The 17,195-nt window shown below is 47.4% G+C and overlaps 1 protein-coding gene across 2 annotated transcripts in view; it reads right to left on the bottom strand.

Annotated features, from left to right (window-relative positions):
• LOC130273167 (isopentenyl-diphosphate Delta-isomerase 1-like) overlaps positions 1-17,195 on the bottom strand; it is a 110,141-nt gene that overhangs the window by 82,927 nt on the left and 10,019 nt on the right. Inside the window, exon 1 of one of the 2 annotated variants that reach the window (XM_056519517.1) lies at positions 15,654-15,670. The exons of the other annotated variant lie outside the window; for it this stretch is intronic. The gene's annotated coding sequence lies outside the window, so the exon portion shown is untranslated. Of the gene's footprint in view, positions 1-15,653; positions 15,671-17,195 lie in introns of those variants that run through there. 2 annotated transcript variants of the gene reach the window in all.

Here is a 17,195-nt window from a genome sequence, read left to right as displayed (position 1 = left end):
TCACTAACAGCTGAGATAGGCGTAGTACACAAGGACAAGGCGAAGGCAAGGTCGGACGTAGCAAGAGGTCAAGGCAGGCGGCAAAGGTTCGTAGTCAGGGGAAACGACAAGGGTCTGGATACACAGGATTGGGAACACACAGAACGCTTTCTCAGGGCACTAGGCAACAAGATCCGGCAAGGACAGGAAGGGGAAGGGTTTTTTTTATGTGTTTGGGAGTGATTAGCCCTGATTGGGCCAGGCATCAATTAGTGGTGCACTGGCCCTTTAAATTTCAGAGAGCCGGCGTGCGCGCGCCTTAGAGAGCGGGGACGCGCGCGCCGGGACATGACAGCAGGGGAACGGGGCAGGTGAGACGACTGGGATACGACCCGTGGGTGGGCACGTCCCGCCACGCGGATCGCATCCCCACCGGTGATAACAGAGCAGCGCTCCCGGTCAGCGGGTCTGACCGGGGCGCTGCACGCAGAAGAACGCCGCGAGCGCTCCGGGGAGGAGCAGGGACCCGGAGCGCTCGGCATAACAAGGAGTTTGTACAGAGAAGGCAGAGATAATAAAGGATTGGTAAGGGTGAGCAAGATATCATCAGCGAAAAGACAGATCTTAAAATCCCTACCATGAAAAGCAATGCCCGAGATGTCCAGATCCCTCCGGATTATTGCCGCAAGAGGTTCTATGCATAAAGCAAAGATCAAGGGGGAGAGCTGGCACCCCTGTCTAGTACCATTAAATAAAGGAAAGGTCATAGAAGAGGTGTGAGGTAGTTTAAGGGAGGCAGTGGGAGAGGAGAAGAGACCCCGTAGTGCAATGAGGAAATTACCAGAGATGCCAAATTTTTGGAGAGTGGCAAACAAGAATGGTCAACCCAGCCTATCAAAGGCCTTTTCAGCATCCAAGCTCAGAATCGGTGCTTGATCCAACCTTTGATTGACAACATCTATGAGATCTACTACCCTTCTTGTTATCACCCCCTTGCCGGCATGGAATAAAGCCAACCTGATCCTTGTGTACAAGGGCAGGGAGAAAGCAGCAGATGCGGTTTGCCAACATCTTGGAGAACAGCTTTAAATCAGAATTAAGAAGGGCAATGGGTCTGTAGCTGGAGCAATCGGGGGGATCCTTACCAGGTTTGGGGATCAGTGTAATCGAGGAATGGAGAAAAGACTGCCGGATAGCCTCCCCCCCCCATAAAAGAGTTAAAAAAGAGAGAGCAACTTAGGAAGGAGAATGAAGGAAAAGGAATCATGGGATTTGTAGGCAAACAAGAAAACTGAAAACAGGAAGTACAAGTTCACAGAAAGCTACCCACAGTATTATGGTGGACTCACAACATAGCCATTTAGCCCCAAGACAAGCACAGATCCTTCCTAAGCATGTCCATTACTGTCTGCCAGGTATGTACTAAAATCACCTTATGGTGGATAACCCCTTTAAGGGTACCAGAGGAATCTCTCAGAGCAGAGGGGGCCTGGGTGGCCGCACGGTCCCGTAGTCACCTCGTCAACATGGTGTGAGCCTTATTGCCCTTTTCAAAGAAATGTTGCTTAGCATAAAGTAATTGACTTAATTGGGACCGAGCAGCAACCAAACGCCTCAGCACTGAGAGAGAGGGAGAGGTCAGAAGAAGAGCTTCTAGATGGAGTTCTGGGGAGCGAGCCATGGCGTCACGCTTCAGTCTAGAGCCTACAGCGATACAATAGCTTCTGACCACCGCCTTATGTGCCTCCCATAATATCACCGGAGAAGACACAGAGCCTTCATTACTAGCAAAATACTCGAGTATGCTCGCCTGGATCGAGTCCCGGGAAGGCAGGGATTTAAGCAGGGAATGACTGATGCACCAGTGACAGTGGCGAGGAGAGAAGGAGAAAGGGGAAAAAGAAAGATGTACCGGGCTATGGTTAGACCAGGAGATAGGTTCCAGAGAGGCACAGGAAAGCATACGGACCTCTCCATAGACTTCTAGGGTAGCATATAATAGGATACATCAGTGAATCCATGTCTATCTCAAGATGGATCTCATCAGTTTTTAAAAGTTAATGGCTCATTTAGGAGACAGGATGACCGGGAATAAACCTTATAAGTGGAAAAGGAAGCTTTTTGTCTCTTCAGATATATTACAAAGTTTCTCATATTTGTTTGTACTGTTGGTTTCTAGCTCAATCTCTAGTTTTCAGTTTCTCTTGAATAAGGACTTGCTGCTAATGTCTTCCATACATACACATACACACTGTACACACTGTACACACTGTACACACACACACACACACACACAGATGAAGAGATAAAGGACTTACTGTGTCATCTCCAGGCCTCAATCTTTAGCCACTGCCTCCTCCATCCTCTTTACCTCTCCATAGACTTTTATGGGCAGCTGTTAAATGATACTAAAGTGAACTGAGCCATCTCAAGACAGATTTGAGTAGTTTTTCTGAGTGAATAATGACTTAAGAGGCTGAATGGGTAGGATAGGAGGCTAGTAAGTTAAGCAATGAGTATTTTTTCTCAAATGAGATATTTTACACAGTTTGCTATATTCACTTGACTTGATTTTTGCTAAGTTTGTTTAAATGGCTGTGACCAGTTAAGCATTTTCTGCTGAATGATATATAAGTCCAGTTCCATGTATAGTATTATCTAAAGTTTAAAGGCTGTAAATAATTTTTATTACATTTAATCTATTTTAGATAGGTGGGAGAGGTGTGAGCCCCTCACTGGTGAAGATCGCGGTCCGGCGCTGCAGGGAGGCAGTCTGATACAGATTCACAGCAGATAGCCGAGGTAAAACCAAGCTGGTTTATTGTTTAAAATAGCACTGAGACAATGCGTTTCACAAGGCACCCCTTGCTTCATCAGGTCTGAGGTTCTATTGTACAAGCATCCTTTAAATATTTAAAAAGCCCGCGAATGTGGCATAACAATGGTGACGTCACTGATGACCTCAGTGACATGCGTAGTGCAAGCGGGGTGGAATTCAATTTTAAAACATAAAAACATATAGTCAAAACACAGCATAACGTAACATAACATGATGAAACTTCTCTTTTGTAAATGTGTCCGTGAATGTGTATATATTTTGTAATCTTTTGATGTTCTTATGTACTTCTGCCGTGATGGTGAATGCATCGGGTGCTCCGATGCTGCTGTTAGTAGTGACAAGCGGCTGTGCGCTGTGTCCGTGTGGACTGTGCGTAGCTCATATTGATCTGTCGCACGGCAAGTACCGGGGAAGCATGCGGGATGGGAGACCCCCAGGAGGATTTTCACTGAAATAATGATTTAGATTTTGGTCATTGGCATATCGGGTATGGAATGGTAGTAGGCAAATAAGGTTAGGTGAAGTCGGTGAGTATATGGGGTTCATGAGGGGGGACGTTGTATTGTATAGTGGCCCCGGGCGATGTGTGGCAATATATAATGAAACTAAATTCTTTAGTGGCTGTTAGTTCTTTTTTCTGGTCGGTTGCGATGTGTGTTAGGAGCAGTATGCAATATTTGTCAGGAAGGGAGTACTCTAATTGGGTACTCTGTAAACGTGATCTGATGGTCGGGACATCTTGGAGAATATAATGATTCATTATAATAAATTATATTATGTTATAAATAATGTATCGATGTGTGGTACTAGGGATATTTTAGTGTTTTAATATAGATGGACAAAAAGTCAGTAATAGAGGTTAGATATATGAATGTCGTCCCGTGGGTAAAGGTCTGCAGGGTGATGTAGCTCCAGTGTAGGGGGTCACTGTCTGTCATTCTATCAGTAGTCAGTGTCCCTGAGGACAAAAAAGGCGGGGGGGAGAGGGACGGGACTGAAAATCAAGATCGACATCAGCTGATGTGAGCATACATCCAAATCTGCATATCAATACAGATATGACGGTTCATATCTCAGTATATGTACATAGATGTACAGGTGTAAGAGTGCTAGTGTAGCAGTCATATTAATGCGCATAATAGAACTCAGAAGGTAATAGTAGTGATGGCTGTGGTACCCTGGGGATAGTGATGGTGATAATACATGTGTGGGTACCAGCAAGGTGGAATAGAGTCTAGAGGATTGGTATGAGGGTCTAATAACTGGGTCTATGCCTATGATTGGTGTAGATGGATTTATTTGATCAATTCTGTGCCTCCCGGGGTTAACGTGTCCAGCTTGTAGATCCAATCTCCCTCCTAGTGAGTTCTTCGTGCCTGTTTGAGACATGTTCTTCTATATGGTCAATAGGGCAGATGGAAACTGGATTGGTGATTCCTGTGTGTTTTTCTTGGCAGTGTCTTGACACGCTGTGTAGAAGGAAGCCTTTTCTGATGTTCCTCCTATGGCCAATGAGCCTCAGGTGTAGCTCCTGTGAGGTGCGGCCAACATATTGTTGGCCTCATAGACATTCTAGCACATAAATTACAAATTTGGAATGACAGTTCAGAAAATGTTTAATGGGGAACATTTCCCCAGTGTTATTACTCTTTATGTGTTTTGATCCTGATTTGATGGATTTACAACATAGACATCGCTTACTCCCACATCTGTGAACTCCTGGGTTCCTGGGGCTTGATCGTTGGATCTTATGCTGTTTTAATTTGCTAGGCGCAACCATTGATTTCAGAGTGGGTGCTCGCCTGTAGGTGATCACTGGGTTCCCGGGGAGAGAGTCTTTCAGGACAGGGTCATTCTGTAAAATGTGTCAGTGTTTCTTGAAGATGCCTTTTATCTGATTATGAGCAGAATTGTATGTAGCTATAAAATTGAGTTGAGGTGGTGTTTTGTTGTTTTGATCCATGGTCCTCTTTGTCAGACACTCTTCTTGGGTTCTGTCAATGGTGCCCCTGATTTCAATCAGTTGGACCTTGGATTGTATAGTGGTATTCACACTTATATTGTCACCAAAAACAGAAAATTAAATACACTGTTGAGTACTAGCACAAATGAGCCACCAAAATTGATGCACAAACAACAAAGTACCTGATGAGATTACTCTTTATTATCAAAAAATACTAAATATAAAATATATCCATACAATTAGGCGCCTTGCACATCAATAAATAATACACAAGGGTAAGACTAAACATTGGCTTCTCATGGTAAAAGGGGAAACAAACAAATTAAGTACTTAGCTCTGGATAAGAGATAAAATGTAAGCTCAAGCATAACAGTTTAGACCAGATGCTACATACATACATGGCGATGTGGTGGCGGAATAGGGATAAAGCCTTTTGGGGGGTGTAGGGTAGTTAGGGTGTTTCTGTTCAGGATAGTTAAGGGCGCTGTTAACCCTTGTCACTCGTGACGCCAGGGTGAGGGTTAAATGCTGTATTCTTGATAGGCCTATTGCCACCCTTCCCAAGAGCAATAGGTGATGCAGAAATAAAGGATTGTCCACAACCGCTGTTAACTGAAAACTTGCTGGAACTTTTATTGAAGAATTTCTGTACATGCAGCAATAGTCACAGTCCAGATAACAAAGTCTCCATGCATATAGCTGAGCAGCGATTGACAGTTGGCTGGGATCAGATAAGCTCAATTCAGCTTCTTAAGGATTGTATAGCAGAGATCCGCTGGATTTAGGGGTACGTTTAGGTGCAGTGATCTTGCGATGAGTAGCGGGGAATTGCTTAGTCTATCCGCTATGTTAGAGGCTTAGGCCGCAAGGCTTTGGGCCTAGTAAATCGTCTTGTAAGCTGCGGAGATCCTACCTCTTCCAGAGTCAGCAACCCAAGAGAGGGATCAAGATGGCGCAGGTCCCTTATATGGGCAGGGGCCGGCCGTTTTGGATTGGTCCGTAACAACTGTCACTCACAGTTACAGTGCATTGTGGGTGAACACGTCACGGGGACCTCCAAAGGTCCGGTAGCAAAACCATAGAGTTCTAACCTGATCACGTGACCTGCAGGTCCTGCTACGCTTGAACAGGTAGACAACTAAATATATACATATATCTATACTTATACTTATATTGATAAGAACTTCTATATAGTCATTGACTAACTGAGGGGTGACAAGGGGAATACTACAGAAGAGGGACTCCGATGTCCTAGGGACTCTGACTATGGGGACCTCTATAAAGGTAACGTATACAATACGGTATCAGGACACCACAGCGACATTGAAACCAGAGAGCCACAGAATAAAGTTGTTAACCATGTTGTCACGATTCGGCTTACGGGTTGTGGATCCGCTGTGTCAGCGAGGGATTGGCGTGGACCGTGCTAGTGGACCGGTTCTAAGAGGCTACTGGTTTTCACCAGAGCCCGCCGCAAAGCGGGATGGTCTTGCTGCGGCAGTAGCAACCAGGTCGTATCCACTAGCAACGGCTCAACCTCACTGACTGCTGAGAAGGCGTGGGACAGAAGGACTAGGCAGAGGCAAGGTCAGACGTAGCAGAAGGTCGGGGGCAGGCGGCAAGGTTCGTAGTCAGGATGGATAGCAGAAGTTCAGGTACACAGGCTTTGGACACACTAAACACTTTCACTGGCACAAGGCAACAAGATCCGGCAAGGGAGTGCAAGGGAGGAGATCAGATATAGCCAGGGAGCAGGTGGAAGCCAATTAAGCTAATTGGGCCAGGCACCAATCATTGGTGCACTGGCCCTTTAAGTCTCAGAGAGCTGGCGCGCGCGCGCCCTAGAGAGCGGAGCCGCGCGCGCCAGCACATGACAGCAGGGGACCGGGACGGGTAAGTGACCTGGGATGCGATTCGCGAGCGGGCGCGTCCCGCTGTGCGAATCGCATCCCCGACGGCCATGACAGTGCAGCGCTCCCGGTCAGCGGGACTGACCGGGGCGCTGCAGGGAGAGAGACGCCGTGAGCGCTCCGGGGAGGAGCGGGGACCCGGAGCGCTAGGCGTAACAGTACCCCCCCCTTAGGTCTCCCCTTTTTTTTGTCCGGTAACTGCCCCCCCTGGGATGAGGACACCGGGAAAGAATGGAGGGTTTCCTCAACGGCAGGCAGTACAGCAGGAGTTGGAATGGGGAGGGAGGGCAGAGGGTGAAGCTTGGCACGGGGCAGGGTGACACAAGGACGGGAGCCATGAGGAGACACAGAGGCTTGCCTGACGGGACTGGGAGGGAGGGAGAGGCACTTCCGATGGCAAGCAGAGTCCCAGTTCTTGATCTCCCCGGTGGTCCAATCAAGGGTGGGAGAATGAAGCCGGAGCCATGGCAGACCGAGGAGGACCTCAGAGGTACAGTTGGGGAGAACGAAGAGCTCAATCCTTTCGTGGTGGGGTCCAATAGACATCAGGAGGGGTTCTGTGCGGTAATGCACGGTGCAATCCAATCTGGCTCCGTTGACCGCGGAAATGTAGAGCGGCTTGACGAGACGGGTCACCGGGATGCGGAATTTATTAACAAAGGACTCCAAAATAAAATTCCCAGAGGCACCAGAGTCCAAGCAGGCCACGGCTGAGAAGGAGGAGTTGGCTGAAGGAGAAATCCGCACGGGCACCGTGAGACGAGGAGAAGCGGACTTAGAACCAAAAGACGCCACACCCACGTGAGCTGGGTGCGTGCGTGCGTTTCCCAGACGTGGAGGACGGATAGGGCAATCCACCAAAAAATGCTCAGTACTGGCACAGTACAGACAAAGATTTTCTTCTCTACGGCGATTCCTCTCTTCCTGGGTCAGGCGAGACCGATCCACTTGCATGGCCTCCTCGGCGGGAGGCCCAGGCGTAGACTGCAAAGGATGCTGTGGGAGAGGTGCCCAGAGATCTAAGTCTTTTTCCTGGCGGAGCTCTTGGTGTCGCTCAGAAAAACGCAAGTCAATGCGGGTAGCCAAATGGATGAGTTCTTGGAGGTTGGCAGGAATCTCTCGTGCGGCCAGCACATCCTTGATGCGACTGGATAGGCCTTTTTTAAAGGTCGCGCAGAGAGCCTCGTTATTCCATGATAACTCGGAAGCAAGAGTACGAAATTGGATGGCGTACTCGCCCACTGAAGAATTACCCTGGACCAGGTTCAACAGGGCAGTCTCGGCAGAAGAAGCTCGGGCAGGCTCCTCGAAGACACTCCGGACTTCAGCGAAGAAGGACTGGACTGTGGCTGTGGCAGGATCATTGCGGTCCCAGAGCGGTGTGGCCCAAGACAAGGCCTTTCCTGAAAGAAGGCTTACTACGAACGCCACCTTAGACCGTTCTGTAGGAAACAAGTCCGACAACATCTCCATATGCAGGGAACACTGAGACAAAAATCCACGGCAGAGTCTGGAGTCCCCATCAAATTTGTCCGGCAGGGACAAGCGGAGGCTAGGGGCGGCCACTCGCTGCGGAGGAGGTGCAGGAGCTGGCGGAGGAGATGGTTGCTGCTGTAGCAGAGGCAGAAGTTGCTGTAACGTAGCGGTCAACTGCGACAGCTGCTGTCCTTGTTGGGCAATTTGCTGCGATTGCTGAGCGACCACCGTGGTAAGGTCAGCGAGACTTGGCAGCGGCACCTCAGCGGGATCCATGGCCAGATCTACTGTCACGATTCGGCTTACGGGTTGTGGATCCGCTGTGTCAGCGAGGGATTGGCGTGGACCGTGCTAGTGGACCGGTTCTAAGAGGCTACTGGTTTTCACCAGAGCCCGCCGCAAAGCGGGATGGTCTTGCTGCGGCAGTAGCAACCAGGTCGTATCCACTAGCAACGGCTCAACCTCACTGACTGCTGAGAAGGCGTGGGACAGAAGGACTAGGCAGAGGCAAGGTCAGACGTAGCAGAAGGTCGGGGGCAGGCGGCAAGGTTCGTAGTCAGGATGGATAGCAGAAGTTCAGGTACACAGGCTTTGGACACACTAAACGCTTTCACTGGCACAAGGCAACAAGATCCGGCAAGGGAGTGCAAGGGAGGAGATCAGATATAGCCAGGGAGCAGGTGGAAGCCAATTAAGCTAATTGGGCCAGGCACCAATCATTGGTGCACTGGCCCTATAAGTCTCAGAGAGCTGGCGCGCGCGCGCCCTAGAGAGCAGAGCCGCGCGCGCCAGCACATGACAGCAGGGGACCGGGACGGGTAAGTGACCTGGGATGCGATTCGCGAGCGGGCGCGTCCCGCTGTGCGAATCGCATCCCCGACGGCCATGACAGTGCAGCGCTCCCGGTCAGCGGGACTGACCGGGGCGCTGCAGGGAGAGAGACGCCGTGAGCGCTCCGGGGAGGAGCGGGGACCCGGAGCGCTAGGCGTAACACATGTGCAGAGTCAAACCCATGTGCACCTACACCAACGTATGTTTCGCTAAGGGCTAAGCTACGGACGCTTTGTCAGGGGGCCGTAAAGACTACTTAGCCCAGAATAAGCAGAGATTTCAAAGAATAAATGAGAAGTTATCCTGGAAGTTTTCCCACAAAACTATATAATTTGCTCAGCTCCTCTTGATCTATAACACCATACCTGCAGATTGGACAGTGTTTTCCATGTGAAAGATTTCCTTTAAAACTGGTATAATACCATTTGTCTAAAGAGGATGAAAATGTTTCTATGAAGAACAATTGAAAACTTCTAGTGTCAGTCTTACTTGGATATCTTCCACTTTTTATTGAAGGCATTTATTTTAATAATATGGTGTCCCAGCACCAAAGGCTGTCCTGTGGGCTGTGGATCTCCTGAGGCATGATTGTTGCTCCTGTGTTGGACCTACTATTATCATGTTTACTATGCACTTTATTTACTGTATTCACTATGTTATTTATGTACTGCACATTTAAGCAGGAGATGCAGTAGTAATCAGGTGACCCTGTCTGCCCAATTGGAATCCCTAAATTGACCAGTATATAGTGTAGGGTGGGAGGAGTTGCCCCAGTTGAGGAGTGAGTTGAGTCTTAGCTACAGTGTGGAAAGGAGGTGGAAGACGTGTGTGGTGCCATTCCACAAGTGTTTCCACGTACAGTTGGCAAGTCAAACCCTGGCGGTGTTAGTAATTAGACCTTGTGAGAACCCCAGTCAGTGTGGGATATCTTCATGTCTCCAATCTCAAGTCTATATAATTCCAGTGGGTGAAAAGCACCATAAGTCCCAGCAAGGCAACAGGGCTCCCAAGGATTACACTGTATCCCTTCTACTCTGGTCCGTACTGTGTGTTGTACCATCTACACCTGCTTAGTAAAAGACAGTTATCCGTAACCCAACGTTGGTATGTTTCTTACCCCCCGTGTCTAGCCCAGGAGAAGCTGTCTCCACCTCAGACTGTGTATAGGTTAACGGTGCCCTGGCGCATGTTTTGACAAGTCTACCTTGCACCCTCCCTGTTACCACAAAAAAGTATTTTACGGTAACATAAATGACCTTCCTTAACGAATACCCTAAAACTTTATCTCATTGACCCTCTCCTAGGCTTTTTACTTCCCAAAAATATACAATGAAACAATGAAAACTATGAGCTTGGTTTAGCCTTAGGAGAGTGATGGCTTCTTCTGTTAATAGTTTTGTAACAACATTTATAAAGTGTAACAATACATTACGTATCTCAAATTTTTGAATAGAAGTGAAAAAAAAAACTACAAATGTTCTAAATACATAAAATTATTATAAAATGTCTCTGTCGGGAGGAGAGAATCACCTGACTGCTTCAAGGGAAAATAGAAAACCCTGCAGACCTGCAAACATTGAGGACAAGTATGATGCTTTTTTGTTGCTGTCCTGGCAGCCTTGGCAGCCATCCTCCTACTTTGCTTCCTTGTGTGCCCACTAGGCTTCCTGCAAGGTGTCCTGCTCACAGCCACGGCCTCCTACCTGGGATTTCTATACTGTTTGTATCATGTCCAGCCTCATGGTCTCTCACAGGATCAGTACATGCCAAGGGGCTTCTTCCTTTGCCAATTATGTCACCTCAGACTATTAAAATTTCTGAAATTTAACTGGGGTCTGTGAGCTGATGTATATGTGCTGGCGGCCCCTTGCTGAGCTGGGGTGTCTCAGCTGTGTTGCTGTGGTGGACTGGCAGCGACAGGCAGCAGGGCTCTGCGCATCATGACTCATGATTCATGTGTCGTGATGACACAGAGTAAACATCTGGGATGGAGAGGGTTATATCAGCCGCTGCTGGTCCCGGCTGATCCAGGGCAATTTTTGGCATCTGGGCCCTTTTGTTTCTAGCTACGCCCCTGGATGGGACCTTCTCTTCTTGCTCATTCTAGTGATCACAAGTTATGATCACTAAGATTTGGACTGATCAAAACTCGTCTCTAGGACATGTCAAATGTTTTTTTTTTACACAACGCTGCTCTTCTTACAATCTCCAAAGTCATCAATACCTGTACTCTCCCTTATTTCTATGGCTGTCCCACGATTACAAGTAATCCCCCATCCTCAAGCTAGGGGATAAGTATGTGATCACAGGGGATCCATCTGCTGGCACTCCAAAGTCTCCTGACAAAATGCAGAGACGCACAACATTCAGCTATCTCCGCAGATCCCATAGAGAATAAATGGAGCAGCAACATGTATGCGCAGCATGTCCCTCAATCGTGCCAGGATATCTGGGTCCACATTCTTGAGACTGCAGGTTAGCAGTCTGACCCCCCTCACAATCACATAGTTATTCTCTATCCTAAGGATAATATGTATGCTCTTAACGACGGATTTCCTGCCGGCAGTCACGAGCTGACACACAGAGCTACCCGTGTCAAATACGCTGCGGATGTGCTTTGTGTGACTCTAACCAAAATGTAATTTTCCTTTCCAGTGATTTCCATTTCCATGCTCTTCTTCCATCATCCATAGTCATCACTAACTGCACTTCACCTCTTGTTGGGTCCCCTGACAACTGCTATGCCTGTGGAGCATAGCCTGGTTGGGAAACACTGCTGTAAAGAGTGATGTCCTGGAAAAAAGGAAGCCCCTTCTTTGGTATCCCATCCATTTACTGTACTTGACGCTGCAAATGCGCTACTGACCGTCCCTAGAGTGAGCCTCCTGCATTGCCCATGTGTCCTGTGTTGTCTGCTTGTAGCAATGGGGTGTCCTAGCACAAGTGGCTGTCCCGTGGTTGAGGACTGACTCAGGCAGCCTGGCAGCACAGAGTGGTAGGCTTACTGGCGTTCCTTATCAATATTAATTATGTATATATTGGAAAATGAGAATAATATATTTTCTTTATTGTTATTGTTACATGTATGTAGGTTTAAAGGGGTATTCCGTTAGAAAACTTTATTTTTTTTAAATGAACTGGTGCCAGGAAGTTAAACAGATTTGTAAATTAATTCTTTTAAAAAATCTTTACCCTTCCAGTACTTAGTAGCAGCTGTATGCTACAGAGGAAATTCTATTCTTTTTTAATTATTTTTTTGTCTTGTCCACAGTGCTCTCTGTTGACACCTCTGTCCGTGTCCATGGACAGTTCCTGATACGGCAGATGTTGTTACCCTACGAGGTCACCAGTCACCAGTGACACAGAGACCTCATAGGTTTGCTTGGAGAATTTAGTGCAGGCCACGCCGTATAGACAATAGTCTTGACTTGACTGACAGGGCTGTGACTTTAGGTTACTGAATACTTGACTTGTGGCCGCAGAACTTGACTTGAGGCTTCCACTGGTCAGGACACACACACTAAGACGACTTGACTGCATTGGACCTCAGGAACAAGAGCCAGAGCTCAAAGAGAGTGAGGCCAGCTCCACCCAGGGTTTATACGGGGGAGACTAGCAGGGAGCCCATAGGTCACCTTTGGGGTCAGCTGGTCATTAGTGCCTCCCGGGTAACAATCACATGGTACATTTATTAAAGTTAAAACATACAATAAAATGCATAACATATTTACATAGGGGAAAACAACTGCTGGGGACACTGAGGGACACTGCCTGACAGGGCAGGAGAGTACAGGGAAACACCACCCTGTACTGGATGACCACAACTATATGTCCCTGCAGAATTGTCTTCAGTGCCTTGGAAGGACCCTAGCTACTAGAAGCACAAATTCTATAATTCCATCTGGTGAAAAGCACCACAAGTCTCAGAACGGCAACAAGGGGTACGCTGCACTCTCACACTATGGCCAGCTGTTTGGGTTTTACCAACTTCACAAGCTCAGTAAAAGCCGTTAACCATAACCTGACATTGGTGTGTTTATTTACTCATCGTGTCTGGCTCAGGAACACTGCTTCCCACCTTCGGACCGTGGACCGGATAAATGGTGCCCTGGCGTCACAAAGTGATCAAGGTACGTCTTACTTACACCCAGTGGCCGCTACAGCAGCAATCTACCGCTACGAGCAGACACACAGGGATCTACATGTCACGCCCCCTCCTATAGACTTGCATTGAGGGGCGGAGCGTGAGGTCACACGGGGGCGGAGGCGTGATGTCACACGCCGCCGGCCCCGTGATCGACAGTAATCAGACCCGGAGCGAACATGCTCCGGGGACTGATTACAAACGGGGTGCCGCGTGCAAGATCACGGGGGTCCCCAGCGGCGGGACTCCCGCGATCAGGCATCTTATCCCCTATCCTTTGGATAGGGGATAAGATGTCTAAGCAAGGAGAACCCCTTTAAGTAAACCACACGGTTAATGGCATACACGTAAAAAAATTCGCAAGGCCGGAAGAAGCGCCATTGTGTGCGAACTTGCCGGCAGTCGCCTCTGAGCGCCCCACGCCAAGCTAGTCTGCCAAGTCGGATGCTGCTCGCTGTGAGATGAGCTGAACGTACAGTACCTGGGCGGTGAGTGCAGGATTACCTTTGTTGGTATATATTGCTTTGTTCTGACACTTATTTCGTTGGTCCTAGCACCACCGCAGGACGAGGTTCCCAGGTCTGAATACCCGCCTATTGTATCCTTTTCAGTTCCTTTGGTTAATTAAGCATACCTGTCCTGGATGATTAGTGGAGGATAATTGAAAGTGTTATGATTTTTAGAAGGTGAGGAGGAAAAATCTGGCCAGCGAGCCTGGTCCCCGTACAGAGAGATCGCGGGGTGCCCCAGAGGTCAGACCCCCGCGATCTGAAATGTATCCCCTATCTTTAGGATAGGGGATAAGGTTTTCACCAATGGACTGCCCCTTTAATTAAAAATATGCAAATATTCTTCATTAAAAGCAGGCACACTTGGCTAACCGAGCACGCATGACTATTGGGGAAGGTGGGTAATAATTGCACCTGGACAAGTGTTGCACTTTTAAATCAGAAAGAATGATTTGAGCAGGTTAAGAAGAAATGTACCATCTAAATCTAATCATCTATTATTAATCTTCCTGGTGGAAATGTAAAGAGATTGTTGTATGTGTAATCTTCTCTCTTAGAAATATAAATAGAATATATTAAATCATACACTTATACAGAAAACTCATATCCAAGCAGATTATAACATACAAAAAAAAGTTAAAATAATCAAGAAGTAAAAGTTTATATATACAGTATTATAATCATCTACATCAACAAAATGTGTGATCTCTAAAACAATGAAACAAATGCCGTAAAGATATGTACGGTATGCTACTCACCACAAATAGCTGCATTGTTACCAAAGTCTACATTATATAAAAGCACACAATATGTTGTGTATACACATAAAACTGAAAACTTAAAATATTGTATATTTTTGGGTGAAAAAATATTGTCCCTGCAGCTATTGCCTGTGTGTCTCTATGAGGAGACCAAATACAGGAAGTGAGAGCAGGACAAGCAGGGATGTGTGCAGGCTTTTGGCTTGTCAATCATCCTCATGTGTGAGGCGGGAGTGTGTCTCAGAGCCTCAGTGTACAAAGCCCTGCTTGCCCTCAGTGTACAGAGCCCTGCTTGCCCTCAGTGTACAGAGCCCTGCTTGTCCTCAATGTACAGAGCCCTGCTTGTCCTCAGTGCACAGAGCCCTGCTTGTCCTCAGTACATAGAGCCCTGCTTGTCCTCAGTGTGCAGAGCCCTGCTTGTCTTCAGTGCACAGAGCCCTGCTTGTCCTCAGTGTACAAAGCCCTGCTTCTCTTCAGTGTACAGAGCCCTGCTTGTCCTCAGTGTACAGAGCCCTGCTTGTGCTCAGTGTACAGAGCCCTGCTTGTCTTCAGTGTACAGAGCCCTGCTTGCCCTCAGTGTACAGAGCCCTGCTTGCCCTCAGTGTACAGAGCCCTGCTTCTCCTCAGTGTACAGAGCCCTGCTTGTTCTCAGTGTACAGAGCCCTGCTTGTCCTCACTGCACAGTGCCCTGCTTGTCCTTAGTGCACAGAGACCTGCTTGTCCTCAGTGTACAGAGACCTGCTTGTCCACAGTGTACAGAGCCCTGCTTGTCCTCAGTGTACAGAGCCCTGCTTGCCCTCAGTGTACAGAGCCCTGCTTGTCCTCAGTGTACAGTACCCTGCTTGTCCTCAGTGTACAGAGCCCTGCTTGTCCTCAGTGTACAGAGCCCTGCTTGTCCTCAGTGTACAGAGCCCTGCCTTTCTCAGTGTACAGAGCCCTGCTTGCCCTCAGTGTACAGAGCCCTGCTTGTCCTCAGTGCACAGAGCCCTGCTTGTCCTCAATGCACAGAGCCCTGCTTGTCCTCAGTGTACAGAGACCTGCTTATCCTCAGTGTACAGAGTCCTGCTTGTCTTCACTGCACAGAGCCCTGTTTATCCTCAGTGCACAGAGCCCTGCTTGCCCTCAGTGTACAGAGCCCTGCTTGTCCACAGTGTACAGAGCCCTGCTTGTCCTCAGTGTACAGAGCCCTGCCTTTCCTCAGTGTACAGAGCCCTGCCTTTCCTCTGTGCACAGAGCCCTACCTGTCCTCAGTGTAGAGCCCTGCTTGTCCTCAGTGTACAGAGCCCTGCTTGTCCTCAGTGTACAGAGCCCTGCTTGTCCGCCCTCACTTCCTGTATTTGGACTCCTCACCCAGACACACAGACAATAGCTGTAGGGACAAAAATATACAAATGTTTTAACCAATGTATAATACAAATATACATATAATGGTATTATCTACATTATATAAAATGTTTTTGTTAACGAGAGGTACACTTTAATAATAAATTACCACAATCACCTTCATGCAGCTTTGCATCAAACAATGATTATAAGCAAGAATTACACAAAAATTAACATTTACAATGTAAATGCGCACACAAGCATGTACCTTATAAAAACAATATGTACTCCACAAAAAATGGTAACATACCGAACTTGTCTACATTCATGTGTGTATCCATAAAAAAAAAAAAAAACGTAAAATATGTTGCCCAGACATGTCAAAAGTTTTGATCATACCGGGTCTTACTCCTAGTTATAAGCCAGGGAAATCCCCGGCAGAACCGACCTTTTCGCTGCATAGACTTCTATAGAGAAAAGGTTGTATTTGATAGACAGCCAGAGAGTGAATGGTGTGCTGCTGCAAACCTCCCTGGCAACATGTCAATCCAGTTGTCACATGCAAATTAAGTTGGGACTTATATAGGTTTATAGATTAACGGAGAACTCAGCCAAAGCTAAGTTATCCCCTATTGCGCGGGGTACGACCGGTAGATGGCATGTGCTCTATTCATTTCTATGGTAGCGCCAGTGATGCCTGAGTGCTGTACTTGTGTCTTTTCGGCGCTTCCATATAAATGAATGGCGCTCATGCCATCTGCAGCAAGCGCTCCTCACAGAGCGCCAGGTACCGTTCCGGAGATCGCCGGGGTTTTCGGCGGTCTGACGAACGTGATCAACTACTTCTTCCCTATCCTATGGATAGGGGATAACTTAGCATTGGCTGGAATTCTCCTTTAAATCTCTCTATACAAAATGTAACCCTAATCAATAATTATAAGTCCCTTATCCTGATATAATGCATTCATCTAATTTATGGGGAGCTAAACACTACACTAAGAAACAAATGGGGAAAAAAAAACACATGTATTTTGCTTAGGTTTTACAACAATTGCAATTCGATAAAAAAATTGTAGTAGGAAAAATTTAATATCGAATAAAAAAAAACACAGCCATAGACCCCACAGACCTGCAGCCAAAAAGGCAAATAATGATTTAAGAAAGAACACAGCATGGCCAGAAAACTGTATGAATTTCATAAGATCCAATTTTCTACAGTGTAACATCTGGCATCGCCCTGGACTCCTAAGCAACATGTTCAACAAGTGCGTGTGATGTGAATGTGATGTTTCCGAGTAGTTTTAACCCTGTGCAGTGCTATGAGTGTGGATACTGAAAGACTCAAATTAAAATTTAAGATTCAGACAGCGCGATTAGGCCGTTTCCTGTGTCACTACACACTTCTTTGGGCCGGTGGTACCACCGGCCCGAAGAAGTGCGTAGTGACGGAGGAAATGGCA

Source organism: Hyla sarda, chromosome 5 (assembly GCF_029499605.1).
Source record: "Hyla sarda isolate aHylSar1 chromosome 5, aHylSar1.hap1, whole genome shotgun sequence".
NCBI lineage: Eukaryota > Metazoa > Chordata > Amphibia > Anura > Hylidae > Hyla > Hyla sarda.
The sequence above is the reverse complement of the archived record's forward strand: the minus strand, read 5'-3'. Positions and strand labels throughout refer to the sequence as shown.